The sequence below is a fragment of the Thermobia domestica genome, chromosome 2 (genome assembly GCF_964235325.1).
Source record: "Thermobia domestica chromosome 2, izTheDome1.hap1.1, whole genome shotgun sequence".
Classification (NCBI taxonomy): domain Eukaryota; kingdom Metazoa; phylum Arthropoda; class Insecta; order Zygentoma; family Lepismatidae; genus Thermobia; species Thermobia domestica.
In genome coordinates this window covers 301,654,432-301,672,692 of record NC_137455.1, presented here as the reverse complement: position 1 = coordinate 301,672,692, position 18,261 = coordinate 301,654,432, and the positions used below count along the sequence as shown (strand labels likewise).

The window sequence follows — 18,261 nt, the reverse complement described above, 5'->3', positions numbered from 1 at the left end:
GAACCTCCGTCACAGACAGTAGCAGACACTATACATGTGAATCACAATTCTAGTTTGCTCAAATGCCTTGAATTTCCGGTCTACGTCAAAACCCCCACAGAAAAAAAACCCACAATCAAGAAATGTCAAAACGCCCACACAAACGGTCATAACACCCACACAAATGGACAAATCTCCCAAATACACGAACGGTCATAACCCCCACAGCCAAAACCCCACACTGAAGAAATGTCAAAACGCCCACACGATCAGTCATAACTCTCACACAAATGGACAAATCTCCCAAACGCACGAACGGTCAAAATCCCCACAGACAAAACCCCCACACTCAAGAAATGTCAAAACGCCCACAAAATCGGTCAAAACTCCCACACAAATGGACAAAACAGCTACACATAGCAACGGTCATAATCCCCACATAAATGGACAAAAGCCCCACACAAATGGTCAAAACTCCCACATGCAGGAACTGTCACAACTGTCACACAAATGGGCAAAATCCCCACACAATCGGACAAATCCCCCACACTCTGAAATGATCGTGATTCCACGTCTTTGTTGCGGCTCTTTATGACGCCCACTTTAGTGTTTCTGTCATTAGAAAACAGTGCAAGAAAAATAGTTGCAACATCAGTTTAAGTGGATTAAAAATGTTATTAAAAAGTACAAATGCAAGATGTAACCAGGATCATTTCATAGTGTGGGACATTTGTCCGATTGTGTGGGGGTTTGTCCATTTATGTGGGGATTGTGACCGTTGCTATGTGTGGCTGTTTTGTCCATTTGTGTGGGAGTTATGACCGGTGGAGGTTATGAGCGATTACCAGTGTGGGGGATTTGGCTGTGGGGGTTATGAAGTTCGAGTATTTGGGAGTTTTGTCCATTTGTGTGGGGTTATGACCGATCGTGTGGGCGTTTTGACATTTCTTGCGTGTGGGGGTTTTGGCTGTGGGGATTATGACTGTTCGCGTATTTGGGAGATTTGTCCATTTGTGTGGGGGCTATGACCGTTTGTGTGGGCGTTTTGACATTTCTTGAGTGTGGGGGTTTTACCTGTGGGGGTTTTGACCTAGACCCGAAAAATCGCATTTCACCTAACGCTCTAATTTTCAAGAACTTCCTTCAGTTTCAGCCATCTAATGACAATAAGCGACAACTTCGATGGAGATCGGACAAATGAACAAAGGAGTTTATATCACCGAGCTGGAGTTTGCACTGATAAAGAAGCGGGCATACGGATGATTCTTCATCTTGCAGATGCTGTCTCTTGTGGATATCGAATGGTGTTTATTTGAATTGTGGACACAGATGTTGGGGATTTGGTTATCTGTGTTTTCGACAAACTTCTACTAGCGGATATGTTTGTTTCCTTTGGAGATAGACAAAGCTTTATGCAATGTCATTTGATGAAGTATTTGTTGTTATAGACGTCGTTTCGGGAAGGGTCGAATCTTTGAAACCGCATTCAGTTGGTATCGGACTCGGCATTAACTGTCAGTATGCACATTTTTCGCTACCCGCAGGGATAATTCCCTGTATACTTTATAATTAAGATTAGGTATGAAATACCATAACTACTATAAATATAGGCTATCCACGAACAATCGCTTGGACTTCCAAGCATATATATATATATATATATATATATATATATATATATATATATATAATTTCTATAAATGTGACCACTCATGCTGCTATTAACGGCGCGCCAGCACTTACCTCAGCGCAAGAAAGTGTTTGCTTAAATGAACTTACACACTCCTTTGTAAAATATCTTTTTATTTACTACTAATCGAGTGGCACTATATGCTGTGCTTACTTAAGTATTGCAAATGCGTAAGGCATGTGCTATTTTTTTGTTTCAGATGCATAAGCATGAGAGAAATTTCAGTCACTGGGACCATCAAAGATGGTGGCATTTCGATGTTCCATGCGTTTAAGGGATGTAATACCACACCATTTTAGGGAAGAGAAAATAAGTCATGGCATATCTGGAACGCAGTACCAAAAGGTCAGAACTTTTTACTGCATTCACCCATAGGAATATAGATGAGGCGATTCCATCATTAAAAAAGTATATTGTGCTATTATAAAGTAACCAAAAAGTTCTGTCGCTTTTTGTGGAGGTCTGTGTTCCTTGAACTGCCACACCGTTAGTTAAATGTGAATGGAGATCAGGTGAAGGTCAGTTGTTTTTGTGGGTCAGTTGTATGTCCAACATCCTACCTGGTTGTAGCAGTTCAGCTATATCGTGAACTTGCGTAAGGACAGAGTGAACATGGCACCCCACACAGAGTCATATGGGCGTGAACGCTGTACGAGTTCAAACTGACGTCAAACACAGATGCAGTGTGGCGGAAGATATGCCAGGCCTTTGGTGAGGCTATCATGACTACGCGGACAGTGCAACGGTGGTTTTAGAAGTTTAAGAAGTGTGAAGAAATATTCGAAGACGCACTACATGCCGGAAGATCAACACTTGAAGAAAATGAAGATTTTCCATCAGCAATTGAGGCCAACATTGGTAAACATGTGAGCAACGTGGAGTACTATTCAACGTGAGACGGAAAACCATTCCCCAGAACGTCCATAAACTTAAGAAGCACTACAAGTTACGTCGATGGGTCCCACATGATTTGACCCCGGACCAGAAGGCAACGCGAGCAGACACCTTGAAAAGGGAAAAGAAAAAGAAAAGAAGGGGGAAAAGAAAAAAAGAAACAAACAAAGCTCGTAACAAAAGATGGGGAAAACCCTGTATTGTGCAAATGAGATGCATGGAGTAAGTACTGAGTGGGAACCCTTAACCCCTGATGGGGGAATATTCACGAAGCTGTCAGCTTATATCTAATTTAATACAAATATATAATCCATGTCTTACTTTTGAGCATACAAGGTTTAATCAAAATGAGAAGACTTTTATATCGGACTTCCGAAGAAAAATAAAATAAATAAATACATGACCGTGTTTATTATATATATATATAAAAGAATTCACAGTCAACCCCCTTTTCAGTTTCATTAAAATTAGAAGAAGAAGTAATGAAGAGAAGAGAAAGATAGGATAGGGAGAAGAAAAGAAAGAAAAAAGGAAAGTAAGGAGATGAGGAAATTGGGAAACTGTTACTGGACATTTTTGAGAAATATGGTAAAGGAAAGTGGATAATTATCGAATTGGGATTGTTTCCAATAGCTATTGGGTGATCAAAGGTAGACACATGTTAACCCATACCCCCAAGACTTAGATCAATTTAACCACAACTACGAATTATCCCAATCTAGCTCTGAGATAGATGAGAAAGTTTAATTTAACAGTTTATTCAATATTTCTGAAAGTTCTTGACTAGTATCCAGTAAAGTATAAATGATGAAGTTAACGGCATGTTATAACTGACCGAAGCCAAAAAAAATCAAAGTAAGCCGCATGTTTTTAAAGATTTTGACTTTCAAAGTTCTCCAAGAATGATCGTTCATTTAGGCTATTTCTGTCCCTTTTTGCTTCCTTTATAGAGCCAACTTAAATTGAGTTAGTATTGACTTTTCAACGACTTTGTCAACTACCATTAATTATAGTAAGTAACACATATATGCCAAACGAATTGGTGCACTTGATACTAAACCTACATTCCGCTCAAACACACACTCATACAGGACAATGTATACTTCAGGTATGCATTTAGTTGAATTAAACAAACCTATCTACATTTCTATAGACATTTATTACATTCCAAGAAAACGTAATTTGACACAACAGGGAAAATTTTCGATACATGAAAACAAAATAATAATAGTAATAATAATATTACTTATAGACATGCATAGAAATCTGTTACTTTTCAACAATATCGAATAACACATTTCGCTTTGCAGATACATTAAGTGTTGGACTATGTTACAAAACAAAAAATCAACAGAACGAAAGACGAAGAAAAATCAAACGTCAACATTGAGCATATTTAAGATTCAGTACAAAGAATACATATCAATGTGAAAGAGGAAAGAAAATAATAGAATTGGTTAATCATTTAAAAAATATTTGGTAGAATTTTTATGGAGTCCCTATCCCAAGAGGGGAAATATTGACAATTTTATGAGTCCTTTTCTCACATCGATAACTCCTTTATCAACTCTCTTTATGCACTATGATCAGCGTCCATGAGAGTAGTTAATCGTTTTACTTAAGTACAGACAAAACAGTTGCTTCACATTATATATATTTTTCATTTCATCACTTGACGCACTTGGTATGAAAATTCAAAATTTATCAAGATTTAAAATATCGAATCCAGTCCCAAACATTGGTAACATATTCCCATTCTACTATACGATATCTCAATGCAGCTAGGTCTTTGGACCTATCACAGGTCCTGTATTCACATTACTAAATTATTAACCACATCTCATTTGAAATTAAGATCACTGAATTTTATTTCTGGTTTATATCGTGAAGTCAAGAGATTTGAGTCACTGAACTGACGAATGATAAATACTTATGTTTCCGGTCGTAGGGGAATGATTTGGGGCACACTGTTTCATAATTCACTGATTTCGTTATGGTTTCACAAAAATAACTTTAGATACGGATTAGGGTTATTTTTACGACCTATTACTTGTTCTATTTACATGCAACATTTAACATAGTATTAAAAGTTTAATAGTTACGAACATTACTAACAAATCAGTAAGGTGTTATTTATTACAAGTTACGCGGAAATACTCTACAATCACAACTAGTTGGTCAAAATCGAGTGTCAAGAATCTATGGCAACCTAAAACAACCAAGGTAAATAACGAGCCCTTTACACAAACATTCGCTCATAAATATACTCAATATGTTCATATTACTCAATATAATAAATTTTATTCTAATATCAATTTTAGTTTTTCGTGGACACTTAATTTTATAAATAACCTTTTCATATTCAATAAGTATTCACATTTTCTTGGCTCAAAACAAAACAAAACCCTGACTAATAAAATCCTTTTTCTTTTAATAAGGTTCCAACATTGATATATATATATATATATATATATATATATATATATATATATATATATATATATATATACATATATATATATATATACATATATATATATATATATATATATATATATATATATATATATACATATATATATATATATACATATATATATATATATATATATATATACCCGATAATCGACAAAGATTCAATTTACTATGATCCACGTATAGAGAAAATGTTGATATTATTTACTAAGTTGACACAAGAAGTGGAAACACAACAAATAGAACAGACAGGTAACTTTTCAAATTATATAACCATATATATAAAGGTGTATACAGAGAAAGACAAAATCAAGATTATTTGAAATTAGTGGGTCCAAACTACTAATATATACACACTATATAACCAATCAATAGAAAGAAACCGGAAGTCAGTAATAAATGGGTACAGTTTGCACGATCGATGAACAATAATCAAGTTTATGGGAATCTGAAATCGTAGTGTACCCTCTCGTCAGTCCCTCCCTTGCTTGGTTGAGTATCGTGAAAAAATGGTCCTGAGTTGTTCTGAAATACCTCCACGAATTGTATCCCTCGATGTCTCAGTTAGTACATACGATCGAAATGAGTGATATGAGCATTGTATACTTTCATGAGTTTCAAAACTTGGGGCAGGAGGTTGAAAAAATCTTTAGAGAAGGAGTAGAAGAAAGGATAGGTAAAAAGAGAGGAGACAGAACACAACAACTACGAAAGATAAGTGGTCGAATTTATGTATAGAACATACTATAACCAAATATTTTCCTTTATGCCAAAAGGGGTTCGGCTTACCAAATAAATTGCCGAAAAACCAATATCTTCAACAACGAGACGAGTCTGTGCCCTCAATGGGATTTTCGGAACGATAAAGGCTTTAGGGAAATTCCACCACTCACCGTATCCGGTCAACGCCATTGAAGACCCCGGCCATACCGGAAGGTTGGAGCAGAAACTTAATTTGCAATTTCAAAAAGAAAAGAATCATCCGACCTCTCAGAAACTAAGAAAGTCCAGAATAGTAATGAAACTAGAGTAAATAATAACTAAGATATCACTAACTAGTAATTTGTTAAACTAGTAACTAGTAAAAAAATAAATTGAATTGTGGATCGGTGATTTCAGTGGCCAAACATCACCGATAGCTACCCTGCGCAGACATGCCAAGGTCTGGGACGTCGTTAATTTCCATCATCTAATTAAACTAAGAAAAGAAACGTAAATACTTAAGAGGACTAGGGGTCGACGCCAGGGTACGCAATGGTCCTAGATATTAAATTAGTAGCTGTTGGTTTAATTGGATAGTCCTATCCGATCCATTAGCTATATGAACACTGAGAGTAAATAAGGTAAGCAACGAAGAATAAAATCTCGGAGGGTCAATGAATGTTAAAGGTACAACTGACCAAACCTGTACTTTCCAATGATCCCAGGATTTAGCAGTTATTCTCGTTAATTATCATTTCTGTAAACCTTCAAAAGTAATTCCTACATGATCCTACCCTATCTGATGAAATTCTTAAGAACAGGAGCTGTTAGTATGAGATACTTAAATGTGAAGTAACATATAATTCCCAACTACACATTACTATCCAATAGCAAATTCTTTTAAATGAATGCATCATTGTAGAAGTCAAAACGCGGGAGATTTTCAGTAAACATATTGAGATTCTCAATATATAATATAGACTGGGCCTATTCAATTAAGTATAGGTGTCCTATCATCTCATTCAATTTATATCATAATCGTATTATTACTATATAATTACATTTATTAATTATTTACTCATTTCCACATAGTAATATTTTACAGACTCCCAATTACATACATTTGCACGCAGGCCGTTAACATATTGTATTATGCATTAATACATCTATAATTATCACAATCCGTCACGCTTAAACTGCTACACGATAACATTGAACGAACCACGGACTCTTTGTCCCGAAGCACCCAATTATATTTACTTTGCAGTCTTGTAAAGAAATCATACGTGCATTCACTGAAAGTTAAATTGTCAACGATGAATTTATTTCTGATTTGCTCATAAAACTAAAGCAACAAGGAAATCTCGGACAACTACAGCAACGGGAAAAGAGAATTCAATATTGCATTTTGTAACAAACAGGAACATCATGTAGGCTTACTTCTATTAAGAAAATAGGCATTCTTGATTTCAGTGGATATTTCGTTTTCTAATTGACATAGAAGCTGTAATTTTCAGAACAGTAAGGTCTCATGCTATTTCATATCAATGTATACTCATATGAACCGAAAACCATGTCTACTGGATGTAATTTAGAAATAAGGGGTCGAAATCAAACAACCTAAAACGCTAACTCATGCAATGACGCGATGTCAACAAACAATTGATTACCGAAAACGAACACGATGGCGCTGCAGTAGAGACATAATTTACTGTATACTAAAATATACCCTTACACTTATTAATCAGAACTATAATATTTACTCTGATTTAGTATACTTCGAGCTAGAGAAATGGTACTAAATTAACGCATGTTAAACACAGTGTCCTCGCAATAACATCACGCATTTACACAGAACTACTAACTACATACACCACTATAAATACTACACATAAATACTAACTAACTAAAGAAGCACCATTTATTATAGGCATGTTAAAGAAAAGTACCTTCAAACACATTACTCCTTGTCGGTATATAAAGTTGGCTCAATAGTACTTTAGGGGAACAAAATGAGAAGAGTAAACCCTAGGTCCAATTAACCTGGCCAATTAATTAAAACATGTTTACTGGAGTTTGAAGCCCTGGGGGCACCTTAACAAAGTTTATTGAGGGACCTTTCTCCTGAGAGAGGAAAAGGCCCTAAAACAAACAATAATTAACCCAACCCCCGCTAGAACTGGTTCAATACGAAAATGAATAGGAGCCCTTTTAGTTATATTAAGCTGCCATTCTGCTGATTAGTATTGCAGCTATGAAACCTACGAGATACATGCAGTTACTGATTAATAAAAAAAATCACATCTACCAAATACACGAACGAAATACACAGAAATGGTCGTATTTTCCCTAACTCCTAATTGAATTTTCAGCGATCAAAAATCACTCTCCTTTCTGTCAGTTCTATCTTGGCAGCAACATGGTGTCCTGCAAACCGAAATCCTGAATTTAATCTTTCGTTGAAGTATTAACTTTTTATTTAATAAAAATGTAGATCTTTGGGCTCTACGCCGTTGTCAGTGTTTAATTAGAAAATTAAATTAAATTTTACCTTGAATTAACTTATATGTCAGTCCTTTCTAGCCGATAGATGGTAATCAATTTTACATGTTGTACTCACATACGCTTCCACGGTAAGAATGATAACATTGCGCCGAAAACGACAGGGTTAGTAGGATTCCTCCAATAAGGGCGAAATCTTTCAGCCGCAGAAATTACAAAGCAAAAAGAAATTGTTGAAATCCAGATAAAACCGGATCTGAAAGTGACTATGGACTAGTGAGAGGGTGTGAGGGAAAGTTTAGTTACCTGGCCAAATTCTACATTGGTCTGAAATTAAGAAAATTTATATTCAATGACGGAACTATGTTTCGGTATGACGTCAGATTGGTAAACCTTGTAACTATTCAACTTGTATATGCGAAAATAGGATTTACAATTAATACAATATATGTAATATGTTATTCAATAAAAATATGATTCCTAATGAGACCTCTCGATTCATTACATTAATCTGAAGTAAAGAGAATACATACATCGTATAATTAAACCGAAATCGAATTTTAAAAACTTTCACTAGGTACAGGGTGAGAAATAATTTGCCATTACTCTCAACTGTAATGGTACATTACAACCTGTGTTTATTTGCTGACTCATCTGTTTAAGAGCCATGTCTGGACAAATGATCACATGTGATCAGAGGTGGATCCTATGCAAAGCTTCGCAGCGCCGTCGTCATGTTTAACATCCCTTGAAGATGTTCCAAAATAGCCGAAACCAGCACTGGACCAGAAGAAGGTCCTCCTGTGTGTTTGGTGGACTGCTCGATGTTTGCATCATTAACTGCTACCGGCTGGCCAGAGAATCAATACTACTGCTTACTGTCAGCAGTTGAGCCGTGTTCAAGAAAAACTAAAAACTCTGGAGCGAGCACTTCTGACCGCAAAGAGGTCCTCCTGTTACAGGACAACGTTAAGCCCCCCGTGACTAATGTGACCCGGGACACCATTCTACTCCTTTGATAGAAAACAATATTACATCCGCCATAAAGCCTATTATCATTTATTCCTTTCTTTGGACAATCACCATAGAGAACACCAATTCAAATTCCTAGTAAAAGCGAAAAATGCGCTTGATACTTTCTTCAATTTACGGCCCAGCAAATTCAACAGCGATGGAATCCATGGCCTTTCAGAACGTTGGAAACATGTTTTTGGATGCTGATGGAGACTATTTTTGATATTCCAGATACGGTTTAGGTGACATATCGATGTTCGAAAGTGGTACGTGAAAAAGCCATAGAACTTTCTTGGCTTCCTTTATATAATTATGAAGAGTCATCCATTATATATTATGTAAATGAAGCAAGGAAGCATTTATTTGCAAAGAAGAGAACAACAATTGAATCAATCCCAAATATACAAGTCGAGCTGATTGAATATATTCGCAGAGCATCTTATCAGTTTATGATTTTCACTCTATGTTTGAAACAACTCCATGACCTTACCCAAACCAACTTCGTGGGGTTGGAAAGAAAATGAAGGCAAGTTAGTTCAGCAGTGAACCACGATCCCCATTGTTGCAGAGACCTATTTGGTAATAATTGTGGTTGCAATGCCGGTGGTCTTCATTGATCTGTACACCAGTTTGCTACTGCGAAGGAGACTGCGAATGTTCTTTTCAAAATTTCTTTGGCTTCTTTATTCCTTTCAGCAATTACTTTATAGTGTAAATAGTGATGTGACAGTGTAGTGTTGCTAATGACAGTCAACTATGGATTGCTTTTGTAAAGCAAAGATGATGGTATTTTACTTATATTTGTGTTCATTTTAAAGGTACGCTTATGCTATAATTTAACAACTCTTGAAATCTGACACTAGTGACTATTATTTTCATTATAATTGATTTCTGCTTACCTACACAGGTATGCCATTTGACAAAACATGTGAAGGATTAAACACTCTTAGGGTTGAAATTTGAAGAGTTATCCTTACATGTAGGCAATCCGCCATAAAATCTGCGCACTTTCAACCGAACAGAACCGACATTCTTTGTAGGTTTAGATAATGATTGAATCTTACCATTTTTTACACATTATGTATACGTTTGAATGCGTAGTGAATGCGTAGGAGATACGTTTGAATGCCAAACACCGAATCAAACGATCCAAATAGTAATCTACTTCTGTAGGTAGGCAACTATGCATAGGCAACTATTGATCCCCTTCTCAAAATTGTTGACTAGAGCCCAAAGAATATCTGTGTGATGTGTTCTTTAGTCATAAAATTCAGAGTTGAACCCCATAACCGCCGGACTACGACTATCTCCCGCCTATTTTGGCCAATTAGACAATAGTGTTATACACACAAGAAAATTATTTACATGTCTCTTTTTCGAAATCGTGATCTAAGAAAAACATTAAATTTGGTATAGTTCATGAAAGTTTTTCTGTTAATTATGTGTACTATTTTCTCATTCACTGTATTACATGGTTTGTTACATAATTCAATTATATTGTCGTTTAAGACTCGTAGACCGTCTTCAAAAGTATATACTGTAAAATATCACATTATATACTATCAAATACGAACTGCCGTGTTAAATGATTCGATAAATGTAAGTCTTAAACAAGCATAATTATGTCTGTGGTTGTAAAATTATTCAAATATAATTTAGATAAAAGCGAAAAGAATGTGCAGTACCTTGCGTGCACATTTAAGAAGGTAATAATCTTATGAACTTCTCAATAGATGATAAATTGGTCAATACGTGTATATATCGATGTTCATGACGTACGATCAACCCTAAATTCGTTGCAATTATCTTATGTTTAGGGGTAAGCAGGTGAACATCAATGTGCTATATTTAAGGTTCAAGAGAAAACATTATACTGGTCAGATCACATTTGAAATCGATAGTTTTTTTATACACCTGTAATATATCTCTTGCGTTATCATCCTGTAATCACTTGATATCTACTTGCTCCTAAATTTTGACTCGGGACGTCTTTAGTTAATAGTACTGATTTTGAAATATGCCCAAAGCTTATTAAGTTTCGAGGTGGTTCTTCTTATAAGTTGGTTTCGGGATATTAACATTTGAAAATTTGAAAAAAAATCCATAAATTGGAATTATTTTTGTAATGTCATGGACTTCATTCGTAAGTATCACTAAACCACCTAGTTTATGTATACACATACAATTGTATACATTTAAAATGCAAAGTGGATAAAAATTGTCCTTTTGTACTTCAATATTACTCATTGCTAGTTAGCTCCTTATAACAACAGAATGTTGGGCGTTAGTTCTGTAGAGTAACAACTAACAGAAAAGCTTGACCATTATAATGTGAACAAAAACATGCATAATAAAGAAAAATCAAACTTAAGTACCTAAGGAAACAAACTAATTTACACGTTTAGTGCAGTGACAATATTCTCAACACCGATAGTAGATAGTGACATATTAATGCAGATCACAAATTATTCTGAATTTAATCGAGGTAGAATATCCTTATGCATCAGTCATAGTGTCCATTCAGCATTCCTGCATTAATTGGTCCAGCTACTTTCGTTGGAATATGGCTGCGATAAATAAGAATGATATATTGGGGGACTCACTCCAACAGAAACATTAGGTCAGAGTTTGTCCGGACATGGATGGATTTTCTCCCTGGTACTTGCATGAAGAATCACTGAGGTTCACTACTGGCAGTGGGCAGCCTCATTTGTTTTAGGTTGAACTTAGTCTATACCTGTGCTTCCTTGTGGTACGAATAGCTCACATATAAAACATGAGGAGTAGGTAATTGCATGTGAAAGAAGGCTTCCTCTTAAAACTTTAACAGCTCCTTGGTGGCTAGAGTTATTTTATTTAGTTACAGACGAAACAAATAGTGTGAGATCCTGGAATTCGGTTTGCTTCAGGCATGTTACGTGAAATGTTTTCTTTTGGTTGCACTGCTGATTACATCTACCCCTTCATCTTCATGATATACGGTGGGGTTATGCTTAAGTGCGTAAAGCTCTATGGGGCCAAAATCACGACCTAATAGCAGTTTTGTGTGGTCTACGACTGGAATATAATGAATGAATTTCGTAAATTGTCCACACCGAACCAGGATATCAGAAAGGCAAACAAGTTCCAATTTTTCTTTCGCCCTTTGACATTTGATGTACTAATAATATGAAGTTTTTCACTGTGCACACTTTTCGTCATAATGTATTTTAGTATCAACTGTAAATTTCAGACGAACCGCGTTTCTGTGCATTTTCACTTCACGGAAATATGAAGCCAAAGTCTGAGAGACAACCATGAGCAGCGGAATTATAACTGCAGAGTTTTGTTTTGTGAAAGCAGGCCAAACCGTTTATTTTTGAGTTGGGATGGTATTTTGTAAATCAATGCAGATGACATGATATTTAGTAGAATTTTAAAACGTAAGACATGACAAATTGGTGTTTTCTTTAGCGGCTTCCGCTCTAACAAGATGTAGCATTCGTCTGGCCTGTAACTGTTTGACTTTACTTCCGTGATGTAAAAATTTAGCGTGATGCAACTTTATCTTATTCGAGTCGTTAAAGGAGAAGGTGTGTGACTTAGATAATTTAAGGACAAGGTTTCTGAGTTTTAGAAAATTACTTCCAAAAAGCCTTCAGAATCTCTTAGAACTAATGGACGCCATCTGCTAAGATACCCACCATAGAACATGTTTTGTCTCATACTGAGAATTTATTGTCAGATTACAGTACAGGTAGTGACTGTTCGCGTTTTGACTACAATTGTACTGATTGACATATTTCCGTATTGATGTAATAACTACCTTTGCAGATTCCAAACTGCCTTCTCCACAACCGTTTGTATGGTTGTGATGTATACCCCTTTCATCTCTTTTGGCTGTGACTTTCCTACCATTAATTTATTTGTGAAGTAGCTATATAGGTTTTCTGTTATGGTGAAAGCATAAAGTGAAAGAAAAGTCTTTTTATATACACAAATATCTACACCATTAATTTTAACTTATAGCATAATTTGAATGACCTCCCTGAAGATTGTTCCTTTCTTTAAAAAAACGCTCTGTTTTCTGAATTCTCATATTTTGCATGAAATAGATGTTCTGCGTTAGATAATCAGCAAAGACCCAGAATCATAAACTTTCCCTTAATTTTGTTGCCGCATTTTTGGATATGCGCATACCCCAACTACTTTCCAGGCTGGAACAACATCCTTCGAATGACCGACGGTATATAGCTCCCTTGTAATTCTTCTTCTGTTACACTTCACTCTCTTCTATTTATCCCACTCATATTTTCTCTTTCTGACTGGTGGATGTTTCACAAGAGATATCTCTATTGTTTGTGTGATGCGAAAGATATCTTGAAAAGGATACGAATACGGAAATGTCTTTGAAAAATACTTACTATCTTACTTTCAACAGGAACATAGAAATTACAAAGTATATCATCAGAAATTTATTCGTATTATTATCTTATTGAAGCTATTGCATTTTAAATAGATTTTACGCCTCAAACTCACTGCAAATCGGGGAGTTTGGACGTTTCGTCACCGGAATTTTATCACTAAATTTAGTGTAGATTGTACATCCCTCTCAAAAAATCCTTTTGAAATAATTGTTGAATACACATCATTATTGAAATGTGACCTAACAATTCTGATTATTTATCCTGACCTGATTTACAAATTACCTTTCTCATTGCAGAACATATACCGTATCACTCTTAACGATTCTATGTCGGAATTTGTCCTTATAAAAGAAAAGGTACATATGTAATATCACATCCTTTGCTAATGATTTCAGCAATTTGGTGCTCACTCTCATTCATTATATTATTATAGCAGCTGTTATCATTCGGAAAATTTCATAATTACATGATTCCTGAAGAATGAAGAGAAAATAATTTGGGTATTAACATGCATGTCACAAACAGACTGTTTCCTCCAGGTCCAAGTCTGAGGCAATAACGCGTTAAGAAACAGTATAACCAACTACCACAAATAAGAAACTTCTTTCTTACCCCAAAAAGATTATTATCGCTTTTAGACAATCCAAACACATAATATTTGTCATTAAGGTTGTTGCCACCGGGTATAAACTTCTTCATCAGAGTCACTGATATGATCGGAGTTGCTCTGCAGATCTTTCTCGATAGCTTCTAATTTCGTGTGAATCATTTTGGAATTTTCGTGTGAACACTTTGTTGCACGCAACTTTCCGTTTGTATATACATTCCTTTTGAAGAATGATTCGATATCATTGCGCGCGACGGTGACGCAGCACGCGCGTTACCCATTGGTGAAAGAACCAAACCCTCATGCCTCACATACAGCACAGTATATCACAATTATGACAGAACTGAGGGTTAGCTCCTTATTGCACCGGGAACTTCATTTTCAACATGGCTATTCAACGGATTCAACGTTAATTTGTAGGTTCATGTCTCATATAATCTCGTTCTTGAACGAAACAATAACCTCAAAATCAACTCAACACAACGATAATTGTGTTCAATTTAAAAATTAATGCTAGATTATGCTGGATGATAATCAACGTGATTCAAAGGTAAATATACGTTATCCCATATCTCATGAGATGTATAGGAAGGTTCTTTTCTCATTAAGAAACCATTACTACCAAGAATGCACGCTTCTCCATCCTTTATGCAATCGAACATTCCATGGGTCATTTTATAATATATTTGGACAGAGATCCGACACTTTCACAGAAAGACAGAAGTGATTTCATTTACAATTTTTGTATCCTGCAGATTATCGTCTATGAATTCTATCCTTTCTATGTTTTAAAGAATGATAAGAGTTCAAACCAGAAAAAATACTAACTACGATACTGCGATGGTTCAGTGGTAGAGCGTTCACCTCTGGTGCAAACGGACGATAGTTCGATCACATCTGAAGCCAAGTGAGCTTCGTGGTAGACAAACACCATGTGTATTGATTTTCTCGGGATTCTCTGGTTTACTACCACTTTCTTCATTTCGTCATTTTATTCATTTCTCACAACCACCGTGTTCTTTTGCCCTGTCACCACAATTTTAGGATCTAAAACTTAAAGATTTCATCTGTTTTCATTTTTTAATACTCACTATCATTTTTGGTGACAACGCATGAAAAATATATTGTTATAAGGTGCTAGCTAGGTATCTTATGTATTCTTCTTGAGGACGACATTTGGTAACCTAAGAGCAGAAATAATGTTGATGAGAAAATGCATTTACTATCTCATTTATTTGATTTCGGTGTAGGCATTTGCATGTAAAAGTTATAATATTGGAAACTATTTATAGCATTCCTCTGTAAGTTTAGAAGAGTAATAATTACAAAATTGAAAGGACTAGATTGAAGATTGAGACAATTAACCACTGAAATGAAATCTTAATAGATCTGGTGGCATTAATAATTTACATATATTTATTTTATATTTCAGGACCACAGGTTTTGTGCAATGATGTAGGGATGCAATGCATAATAAACATTCAAGGTATTTTAAATTGCAGTTCTAATGTGTTTTTAAATGTTATAACTACATGCAAACCGTGTTTATCATATTCAGACACATTTATACATTCCAAGGTAGTTCTTATCACACTCATAAATAGAAAATTCCATTCTCTAGTCATAATTTAAAGTTTCTTGTTTACAATTAAACATTGTTTTCAGAATATTACATAATCGTTATATATATATATATATATATATATATATATATATAGTGGATAATTTATCTGGAATCTCCGTGATAACGGAAAATCCGGTAGAGGAAGAAAAGCGAAACTTTGCACGAAGCAAGAGTAAGGAGGAGGAAATCGGCTTACAACACCCAGTGAACTGTGTTGCCTTCGCAGTACAAAGTTATAATTTTTTTTTGAAATCTCACTACTTCATATTATTACATATTTCATATCAACATGTTAAACGAAAACTTAAAATATCACATTTATTATTCAGTGTTGCAAACTATGGATGTTATAATTCACAAACATCTATATTTGGAAGCTTCTATCACATATAAAGCGCATCGGAGATAAAGAAGGCAATGCACATCGGAAGTTTCTTATTGCTAAATACTAAGGTCATGGTATGACTTGTTTTGAATGAATAGCAACGAAGTTACAAGGGTTTGAAAATTTGACTTTTTGAAAGGCTTTATTTCGAAAAAAGCAAGATTTTTGATTTTTTAGATAAATAGTAAATCCTATATTATATACAGGTGTCTCGCCTAACATTGCGATCTCAAATACTTCTCAAATTACAAGCGAGGTGCCAAAAAATTCTTAAAAAAACAAGTACCTCCAAGGGTTCTACCATATTGCCCCAAGGGCCAATCAGACAAATTCAAAGTGAAACACACTATTTTTATTGCAGATTCTGACTCTACAATCAAAACTAAGCAACTTTTACTTGAATCACTTTACGTCATTCTAATAGATGACGCAGTAATCGCAAAAAAAATATCATCATTACGTACACTAACTTTGCGACATCATTTTTTTCCGAAATGACAAAAAATTGGACAAATCTATGTAGATAAGAATGTACATATATCAGAGCATATAACATTCTGTAAGCAGCAAGTGCTCTCATGGGTCCCGTCATAGAACCGCAGAGGCCAACTTGAAAGTTTAACGTGGAAAGTACCCATTTTGTTGCAGATTCGAATTTGGAATGAAAAATACGCAAATTTTACTTGCAATACTTGCCTTGATAGCGCTGTAATAACAAAAAAAAAAGAAAAAAAAAGAAATATCATAGCACACTACCTGGGATTGGTAGTAAACGAAATATTTCGGGAAATACACGTGTAGTTAAAAAGCACGAAATATGTGGCCAATAGTTTTAAAAGGCTTAGCATAAATCAAAATTCCTTTCATTTACATGTCAATGAGACCACGGTAACATTTACGATATAGAAAGGATTTTTTTTGGTTTTGCAACAAGAATGAACTTCTTTAGAATTGTAAAGGTGAAGTAGACCAATATGTTTGCTAAATATCACGTGACATGGATAGATTAAGTAAAATCATTATTTCACTCTAGTACCTGAAAGCACAAATGACAAAGGAGATTTCACAGCAGAACAAATTTACGAAACCTGTTTAGAATTCAATGAAACTTAATTTATATACAAGGAGGGCTATTGTAAATGATTTTCATGACTCCAAATGTTAGTAACTCACATTTGGTTAGTCGCAATGCCATGCAGTTTATGTTACATTAGAGAAAAATCAAAATTATTTCTGTTTATAAACTCATATGTGTTATGTTCCTTGCCATACTTGCTCAAGACGAGTGCAGTTTGTAATTAAACTGAATTCTGATAGTCTAATTCTTGGCACAATCGTTTTTACATTCCAGAGTAACGAAATCCATCTGCTTCTTAAATACGTACTCAAAGTTCAGTTAAATTCTTAGAGAGACGTGACTGATACAATTACGTTTAACATATACCTAACTTCATTGAAAATTACAAACTTTGCCCTGTTTTATATATATGTGTATGTGAGAGAGAGAGTCTTATTATGTTTCCACTTAGTCCCTCGCTGTATTTGAAAGCACTCCACTAATCAGGATGTAGACGGTCAAACGTTAGGATTCGTGTTTGCTTACAGATTCGATACTCTAACTGAAAGTGTTACAAGATAAGTGTTTCAAAGTTGGTATCTGAACAGTTAAAATGTAATGGGAAAGAAAAGCAGGTTTCCACATTATATTAGCAGTAGCCAGAGTATATCAGTTTCCTCAACTCTTTACCAATAGCGGAGTGGTATGAAGCGTTTTGCGAAACCAAATCAGTGTTCTAATAATATATATTTTTCTTAATCACGATTTTATGTTCATCATTGTTCTTCATGATTTTATTTCTTCTTAATCTTCTTCTTAATAATTAATCTTTCTTCTTAACAATCATCTTCTTAAACTTACAAAAGCGAACTTTCATGAGAATTACGCATATAATCTTAAATATTTGGTGAATATACTTAACGAAT

At 35.0% G+C, this 18,261-nt stretch overlaps 1 protein-coding gene across 1 annotated transcript in view; it reads left to right on the top strand.

Moving 5' to 3' along the window:
* The window catches only part of LOC145679468 (sodium channel protein Nach-like), a 244,203-nt gene that overhangs the window by 147,935 nt on the left and 78,007 nt on the right, over positions 1 to 18,261 (top strand). The gene's annotated exons all lie outside the window — the stretch shown is intronic.